Source organism: Nicotiana attenuata, unplaced genomic scaffold (assembly GCF_001879085.1).
Source record: "Nicotiana attenuata strain UT unplaced genomic scaffold, NIATTr2, whole genome shotgun sequence".
NCBI lineage: Eukaryota > Viridiplantae > Streptophyta > Magnoliopsida > Solanales > Solanaceae > Nicotiana > Nicotiana attenuata.
In genome coordinates, this window is record NW_017670938.1 from 165,131 (window position 1) to 174,818 (window position 9,688).

A 9,688-nucleotide genomic window follows, 5' to 3' on the forward strand; every position below is an offset into this window, starting at 1 on the left:
AAGGCGAGGGCTTGAGTTTTGGAGAGATTTGATTGGGGGTTTGAGGGGCCATTCGAGGTCCGATTTTGATGGTTTTTTTATGTATAGACTCGGGAGTGAAAGGAGTTTCTAGTTTTGCAATTTTTGTTGGATTCCGATACGTGGTCCTTGGGGCCGGGTTTGAGTCCAATTCGGGATTTTTGGTCTAATTTGATTACTTTCGTGTGAAGTTCATTCCTTTAGCGTATATTGATGATAATATACTGATTTTGGTTAGATTCGGAGCATTTGGAGGCCTGATCGAGAGGCAAGGGCATCGCGGGTTAGAGCTTTAGCTTGGTTTGAGGTAAGTAACGCTTCCAAACTTGGCTCTGGGGGTTCGAAACCCCAAACTATGTGTTCTATGATTAAATATTGAGGTGACGCAAATGCCAAGTGACGGGCATGTGGGCGTGCACCGTGAGAATTGTGGCCTGGATCATTCCATGGTACCGCGTAGTGACTTTTTTTTGTTGCTAATACCTGTGTAGTGATTATGTGGCTAAGTTAATGAGCTATAAATCATGCTAATTACCATGTTAAGGCTTAACGCCGATACTGTTGAGACCCGAGAGGTCGTTTCTTGCTGTCATATCATTAGCTTCATTGATATTTTATACTCAGTCTTATTTATGCATATCACATCATGTCTCAGTCTCGGTTATTGTTAGTTGGCACATCATATCATTGTTTCGGGCTTGTTTACTGGCATTGTGAGCCCGTGTGTGTGAGACTGGAGAGTGTTGACTGAGTGAGGCCGAGAGCCTGATTATGAGTGACAGTATGGGATCAGGCTGCACGCCGCAGCAGATTATTGATTATGCCTTCGATGGCTTGTTATAGCGCTTGGGCTGAAAGGAGCCCCTCCGGAGTCTATACACCCCAAGTAAACGCGGATGATACTATTGAGGGATGAATTTCCCTGGACATGGATTTGTCCGAAGTATTGATACCTGGAGATGGATTTCTCCTCAGGGTTGGATTACCCTTGTTCCTCGGTGCCAGTTGACTTGAGGTCATTGTTGTATATACATATTCCGGGATGGATTTCCCTTGGCCGGATGGCCATAAGCGGTACCGAGTGGTTGAGCACTTGAGAGTGAAAGCACACGGTGCATTTTCATACATTTCTGGCATTGACATGTAGAGTTTTACTGAGCTTTATACTTCACATTGTTCGGATTAGCACTTTTCTTTACTGTCAAGTTAAAAAAATTGAAATGCCAGCATGCCTAATTTCCTGTACAATTTAAATGTGCTATAATTGCTGAGGTTTAGTTCGTCACTACCTATCAGTCCATTGTTTGGACTTGTTACTTACTGAGTTGGTGTACTCACGTTACCCCCTGCACCTTGTGTGCAGATCCAGGTATCTCAGGCCACGGTAGCAGCTGTTGATTGTTCCAGACGCGGATTTCACCGGAGATAGCGAGGTAGATGCCTGACGTTCGCAGTCCCGCCTTTCTCCTTCTTTATCTTCCTTCTAGTATATTTTGGATATTTCAGACTACTTTGGTCTAGTTGTGTTTTGGAAAAAATGTAGTATTGCTCATGACTTAGTGACACCCGAGGTCAGACTTTATTTTTCCGCTTTTATTTTGGTTTTGGCTTTATATCTTTTATGAGATTTCAATTGAAAATGGTATTATTTAAGCTTTAAATGAAATGTTGAACTATTTTGGAAACGTGTCGGCTGGCCTAGTTCACGATAGGCGCCATCACGATCGGGTCGGTTTTGGGATCGTGACATAAAGTTTTGAAATGGCGGTCGAAACTCCTTTTTTTTCTTCTTTTCTCCAATAATGTTCAATCACGGATTTGAGCTCCCAATAATGATATTCGCCAATAACATTCAACATTAATTTTCAGAAATTTGAACTCAGATTTGCACTTTTAGAAAAGGAATTCTAAGTCGTTTATTAAGAACGTCAAAAAACAAAGAGGATATTTTTATTTTTGGAAGTTTTCGAGCAAAGGAATTTGTTTAGTTATTTAGTTGTTGGGAAGGATCGGGTTATGAATTTTGGGTGTTAGGTATTGAGCATGGGTAATTAGTTGGGTCATAAGATGGAAGCCCTCCACGTGGCCCCTTCGTCAAATGAAGGGTATATTTGATCAATAGTTAGACGGTAGGGGTATATTCGATCGAATAGTATAACCGAGGGTAACTTTAAACAATATCTAATAGTAAAGGTATATATTGGATCCTTTCTCATTTTTTCTGTTGTGATAATGTGTTTCTTTTTTATTTTCCGATGTTTTCATGTTTGATGATTATTTTTTTCAAAAACAATTAGTTTTGGAATGTTGAAAAAGAGTTTTGATAAATATTTTTCCTTCTCTTAATATGGAAAATATATTCGGGAAAATATTTCCTCCAATTGAAGAAAAACGAATTCATAAAGAAAATGTTTTCAAATATTTAAACCAACCAAACATGGAAAAATTAGAAATATTTTCTATCACATGGGTCAAGGTAGAATTCTAAGATTGAGCATTTCCATGGGTCAAGATTGGGCATCATCATGGGTCCATTTGTGCTGATGTTTTTTATGAGTTAACTTGGACTAGGCCAAAACAGCCAATTTTTCAAAATAATTCTAGGAATTTTACCTTTTAATACTATTTAAAAAAATTATATTCTATAGATACCTTTTAATGTTTATAACAAAATATCTAATTTTGGTTACCTCCTACCCCTAAGCCACTAAATACGCTATTCAGTTACACTATTTTTTTTCTCTTTCTACTTTGATACATGCCATTCTCTTCCCCCATTCCCTGAAAACACGATGCTCAATCTCAAATCCCATATTTTCTTAGAAGAAGGGGAAAAGCTTACTAATGGAAGAGCTGAATAAGATCGGCGGGAGGAGTATAAAAACCAAAGCAGTCAGAAAAATGAATATGCGTAAAACCTAAAGGGAATGAAGGAGCTTATATAAAGAGGAGTAATAAACGTTAAGGTTTTATTAGAGGCGAGCCCTCAGCCCAGCAACCTCCTTTTAAATTGGAATTTTTACCCCAAGCCAATGTTTGCGTCTGTGGGAACTATATTCAGATTCTTCCTGCCTTTCGTAATGGATTCCAATGGTGCTGAAGCATCTCGTATTCGCGAGCAACTTGGTTTTCTGTTAATATGTTTCAATGTATTTTCAACGTATCACGCTGTATTTTTCTGTATTCATTGTCTTTTTTTCATTGTAATTCAATGTATCTCGTTGTATTCCATGTATTTCATTGTATTCACTATCTTTTTTTCCATTGTATTTCAAGGTATCCCGCTGCATTCTATGTATTTCATTGTATTCACTGTCTCGCTATATGCCATGAATGTATTCATATATTTTTTTTAATTAATATAATTTATTTATTCAGATGTATTATATAATTTCTCTAAAGATTGCTATGTTTTTGGCGTATTTTTCGGTTGAGAATCTTTTTTATAACTGGAAATACAAAATTTGTGTGTTATAATTGAGTTTGTTGAGTTATATTAGGAGTCTATTATGTTAATTGATTCACTTTCCGTTTAAAAATAGTGTAATCCCCTGTTTCACGCCGTGAATACAGTCGAATACAATAATCTGTCCAGTTGTAATCCCATGTTTCACGCCATGAATACAGTCGAATACACTCGAATACAACAACTGATTAGCTGGACTTCCCTGATTCACGCCTATTTTTGCTACTGTATTCATGAATACAGTAGCTTAAATACATCTAATACATCTTATAACAACAGAAAACGTATCTACAATCCGTAATATAGCAAATGGTATCTACAGATAGCTAATTACCACTAAAAGATAGTGCTTTATGAAAATTTCTCATAATTCTACTCCAAACCCATTAAAACTTGGGCGGGTCAAAATAGATTTGGGTTAGTTTTGCCACCTCTAAATCTATATTGCTTTAGACATTTTGTATTCGAAATTAACTGAATTGCTTAATTCGGATTCACATCGGATAGATGCACTAATGAAGTAATTCTCCGCCTCAGTGTGGTTTGATATATTCATATTATATTGAGATTGAGAATTGACTGGTTTCTGTTAATTATACATTGGACAGAAATAGCTTTTGTTTATCATGACTCTGATCTGACCTTGAAATTAAAAATTAAAGTTTATCTGTGTCAATACAAAAAGGCGTCACTTTACAATGACATTTTCACATTTTTCATAAGTGATCAAGAAAAAGAAAAAAAACATGAAAGTGTGAAACTGAACAAAATTTGCAATAGAGTATAATAGCCCGCGAATGTATAACATATGTAGAATAAGTGTATAACCAATGTATAATTAACTTATCGATAAAAAAGTCAAAAATTAAATTTGGCTGGCTATTTATGTAAAGACCCCAATATATGATAAAGTGAGCCCTCAGGCTCTGCAAAGTCAAATATGTTAACAAATTCGACTACTAAAAATGTCTATAACATGACAATCTCTCCTTTCTTTTCAGCTTGATCTTCCTCCCAAATTCTTGTATCTTCATCAGATCCATAAGCCCAAGCACAAACAATAAAGTAGAACAAATTCCCTACACTCAACAAGCAAGAATCCAATAGTAATAATCATAGTGACCTAAATTCAAATTATTTGATACCCAACTCACTTTCCCTCCTCTACTTGAAGCATGATCAACAATTTCAACTATTAGACTTCCAACAACATTCCCAAATCCCATTCCTAGTGCAAATAGTGCCACTCCAATACTAGCCATGCTCTTAGGAAATTGTAAATAATAAAATTCTATTTGTCCAATAGCGTTGAATGCCTCAGCTAGACCAGTTAAACAATGTTGTGGCACTAACCAAAATGCTGACATATTCACTTGTGACAACGGATTTCTCTCTAGTCCTTCATTATGGGCTCGTGCTCGTCTTTCTCTTTCCACTAATGCTGCTACCGCTTGTGCTGCACAAGAAAACAACAACCCGATCTCTATACGTTGCTTGAAAGTCAATCCGTGAGGTTTTTTGGTGAATTTTGAAATCCAGGGGACGAGGATTCGGTCATAGATGGCTATCCATATTGTCAATGTAATAATCCCAAATAAACCATAAGAAGCTGCTGGAATTTCAAAGTGACTATTCAAATGTCTGTCCATTGTATTTGCTTGTAACACTGGAAATGCATGTTGACTTAGTGTTACTGCTATCATAATTCCTGTAGACCACATTGGGATTACTTTGATCAATGCTTTGAATTCTTCTACTTGTTGAACTGTACAAAGATTCCATTGATCTGAAACTATTCCATTTGGATTCAAATCTTTCTCAGGGTTTCTAATGATGCACGCCTTATTTAGAAACCTATGGAATATGACCAAAAAATGCTTATCAATATGCTTGTTCATTCAATATTCAAACAAACTACTAACAAATTATTTTTCAATCATCAGTAAGAGAGGAGAGTATGATATAAAGATTTTTATCTGTTTCATTATAGCGCTATTGGCTGTTAGGATCAAGTGCTTACTATCATGCCAAAAGCTATAGCTGATAGTAAGGGCGTAATTTTATTTCTTAATCAAGTCCACCAAACAAGCGTCATGTTCGACCATGACTTGACCTAGTCTACCCTAACCCCCTCGTGAGCTTGCCATAGGCAGGACGTTGGCGTTACCCAACAATAGCATTATTAGTCCTTAATCATCTTTGTTCCACTTTGAATACATTTGTCACCTTTTCTTATGCTAAAGTTCTTGTGTGAGGGGACAAGAGGTTCTTTGGTGGCATCGCCAACAAGAAATCTAGTTATTCATGTTAAGTAACAACCTAATATTAGGCATTCTATGTCTAAACAATGTTATTCTTTTAATCATAAAATATTCAATTACTATGCACAAGAAGTAGAAATCAGCATGATTTATGACAAAGAATTGGTCAATTTTGTGTACTGAGAGTGTATAAATTATTTACACTATTAGATTAAGTTAATTTATATTAACGTGTAATTTTTCATACCCACTGATGCTTGCATTAAGGTGGGCTGCCTACATCACACCCTCTAGGGATGCGACTCTTCGCCGAACCCTGCGTGAATGCGGTATACTTTATGCACCTTATAACGTGTAATTTCTCATAGCGATTTTAGTATGATAATTAAAGAAAGAGTGATGACCTGCTATATATACCCGATCAAATAGCACTAGATAGTAGTATAAATATTTTTATATTTTCAATATATATAACTTAAATCCGAATAAAGTACCTTAATTTATGTGTTGGAAAAGTAAATCTTGAATCCTTCTCATGATGATACCACCCATTAAAATCCACAGGAGGCAGAGAAAGGTGTTTGTTTTTCCAAGCCACAGCAACAACTTGAGCCAAACCAGTAATCAAACTCTTTTTTGCCTTCATCTTAATGAAAAGTCCAAAACCCAAAAGGAAGAAAATTGTTGCTAACAACATAAGCCCTACAGGTACTCCAAACCCCACCACCCAACCAAATTGTGTCTGAATATACACTATAACTGTCACTGAAATCAACACTGATATGCCCACTGATGCATAATACCTGTTGAGAAGAATTAAAACAAAAAAATAATATTCACGGTAAATAATAAGAAATAAAGAAGGAACGCCAACACATAGTAAAAATGAAAATAAAAAGTACTCTCCGTTTTAATTTATGTGATGTAGTTTAAATCTCGAGAATAAAGCTTCTTAATTTTGGCGGCAAATTCTGATATAGAATCTGCAAATTTTTCTAAGCTCCCGCTATGTGCGGGGTCAGAGGAAGGTCGGATTACAAGGGTCTATTGTACACAGTCTTACCATGCATTTCTACAAGAGGTTGTTTCCACTAAGGCTGTCTAAGGGGAGGGTTCCTTAAGGGTACTTTTCTTAAGGGTATTTAAGGGTATGGATTAAGGATATTTTTTTTTGGTACCCTACCAGTACTCCTACCGGTCCTAAAGGTGCGGTACTTAAGGGTGCCTTATCGGTACTTAGGGGTACTTAAGGGTAATCTTAAACTAAATAAAAAAATGGCCATATTTTAAATTAAACAAAAAAAACCGTAGGGTACCAGTGCGGTACAGTACGGTACCTTAAGGGTACTTAGGGTACGGGTACTAAGGGTACTATATCGGGTACCCTACCTTACCTTACCCTTCACCCCAAATCCCTCACCCCTACCCACCCACCGGAGCGGTACAGTCTGATTCGGGTACTAGTACGGTCCGGTACTGGTACAGGTATTACCCTACCCTTTGACAACCCTAGTTTTCACGGCTCGAAACCGTGACCTCCTGGTCACATGACAATAATTTTACTAGTTACACTAGGGATTACATATTTAAAAACTCATGGTAATGAACTGCATCGCATAAATTGGGGCAGAAGAAGTAAAACAAGTACATCAATATTTTAACGTGATAAATACCAATTGAAGAAACTTTGCAAGATTCGTCCATTATTGGGATTGTCAGGATTGTCAACTTGGTCAGCACCAAAGGCTAATGAACATGGCCTAATTCCACCAGCTCCTATGGCCATTAATGCAAAGGATGAAAGGAGAAGCGCAAGTTGGCCAATGTCTGGTTTTAGACAGTTTCCTGAGTCTAATTTGCAACGATGTGGCCTTGCTTCTTTTATTATAGCTGTTAACCATAGGACCACCATTCCCTGACAAAGAAACTACGGTGTTAAATCTGATCACAATAACGAAAAGAAGCGAATCTAGAATTTAAAGTCAGTGAATTCAAAATAAGTCCGGTGTTATTTCTATTTTATATACATATGTTTTTTTTGAAGAATTAACTTACATATATAGTCACTTACCTAAGCACTTAGCTTAAAATAGCCGGAAAATATATAACATATGTATATTCCATATATAATCGTATATAATCATGGTATAATCTATGCATACTGGCAAGAAAAGTAAACGTGTGAATTCGATCGGCCATTTGTGTAAAGATCCCTTTTTTTTTATTATGCATACCGAATCCAAAAGCAGTGAGTTCAGTTGAATCCACATCATTATCCTAGATTCGCCTCTGATAATGAATTTCAATCAGGGGGCGCGGCTAGAATATTTGTTGCGGATTCGACCAAACCTAATAGCTTTGTATGTACAAATTACTAATTTAGAATTCAATAACTTTAAAAAGTTAGAATCCTAAAAATTAAAGAGTTAAAATCCTGAATGTGTGAGTTTCAAATCCTGACTTCGCCATTGATTTCAATGAAAAGTATTAAATAGAACTAGCAGAGCAAAGGAGAGAATGTACTCACAAGAAAGCTGATGAATGTCCCTAAAGCAATCACATAATATCGACCCAAGTACGAATCAGAAAGAAAAGCTCCAAAAATAGGCGTGAAATTGGAAATGGCACCCCACCAAAAAAGAATGATTTGGCCTCTAGCATTAGTTAAGTGATACTCATTTTTCAGGTACATGATCATATTTGCACTTAGTCCTACACTTGCAAGCCTCTCCAATGCCTCGTTTGCTGTCATCATTAAAACCATAAACCATATTCTTTAACGTCAAAAAAATAAAAAATAAAAATAAAAAAAAATAAAAAAAATAAAAGCATATTTGGTACGACGGAGGTCAATTTTCATAGAAAAGTTTTTTCCCTTTCGACTTTTGAAATGGAGCCTTGGAGCAACGGTAAAGTCGTTTTCGTATAACCTATAGGTCGGATTCGAGCCGTGGAAGCAGTCAGCCAGTCACTAATGTTTGCATTAGGGTAGGTTGTCTACATCACACCTCTAATGGTGTGATCCTTCCCTGAACCCTCACATAAGGTGTGGCCCTTCCCCGAACCTTACGTGAATACGGAATATTTTCTTCACCGGGCTGCTGCCCTTGCGCTTTTTAATGTTTTTCGGTGTTTGGTATTGGAGGTGGAAAAAGAATGTGTATGTTTGTGTGTGTGTGTGATGTACATATTAACATTAATATTTGTAAATCGAGAGTGTTTTCAAGAATATTTTGAGTAATGAACATTAATAATACTGTCTAAGTGTTAGTTGAAGTAACTAATATGCAGTGATAAATTGTAATAAGGAAAATGACTTCCACCCAAGAATGATCAGGAAAGTCATTTCCCCCCTTTTGACGATAACCAAACATCAAAAAATTAATAACTTTTCTCATGAACAATATTTTATTTAAAAATGACTTCTGTCATACCAAACACACCGTTAATTCCAGAGGAAAATTCATGCCAAAGGACTAAAAAAATATGAAATTACATACCGATAATAAAAGGCATGGTTTTAAGGCCACCTTTCTTGCCATTTGAGACATCCTCAGAAGTCTTCACTAAATCTGAAGAACTTCCTTTTCTCTCCATTTCCACAACTTTGTTTCAAACACTCGGTATAGTCAATAAAACTATATATATTTGAGATCGATCTGACTAATTCGAATTTGCATCGTATAGGTTTAATTATATGTCAATAATATAGAGCAATTGCTTTGTAATATCAGCTAAGTTGATGTCAATGAGTCACTGTCTCATAGTGTTATTTAGTTTTGGAAGTGCATCATTAACATATTGTTACTATTACGGCAAGGCATCCACTAATTAATTTAATTTTCAAAATAAATCTAATTTGTTTTCATTTGTTTGGAGGAATCCCAGCCAATTTTGATCGTTATGGAACTAGTGACTTTGTTTTTTTCCTTTTCTATAAGGT

The 9,688-nt window shown here is 36.2% G+C and overlaps 1 pseudogene; it reads right to left on the bottom strand.

Moving 5' to 3' along the window:
* Nucleotides 1-4,453: 4,453 nt before the first annotated feature.
* LOC109244632 lies at nucleotides 4,454-9,342 on the bottom strand (annotated as a pseudogene).
* Between the last annotated feature and the right edge of the window lie 346 nt (nucleotides 9,343-9,688).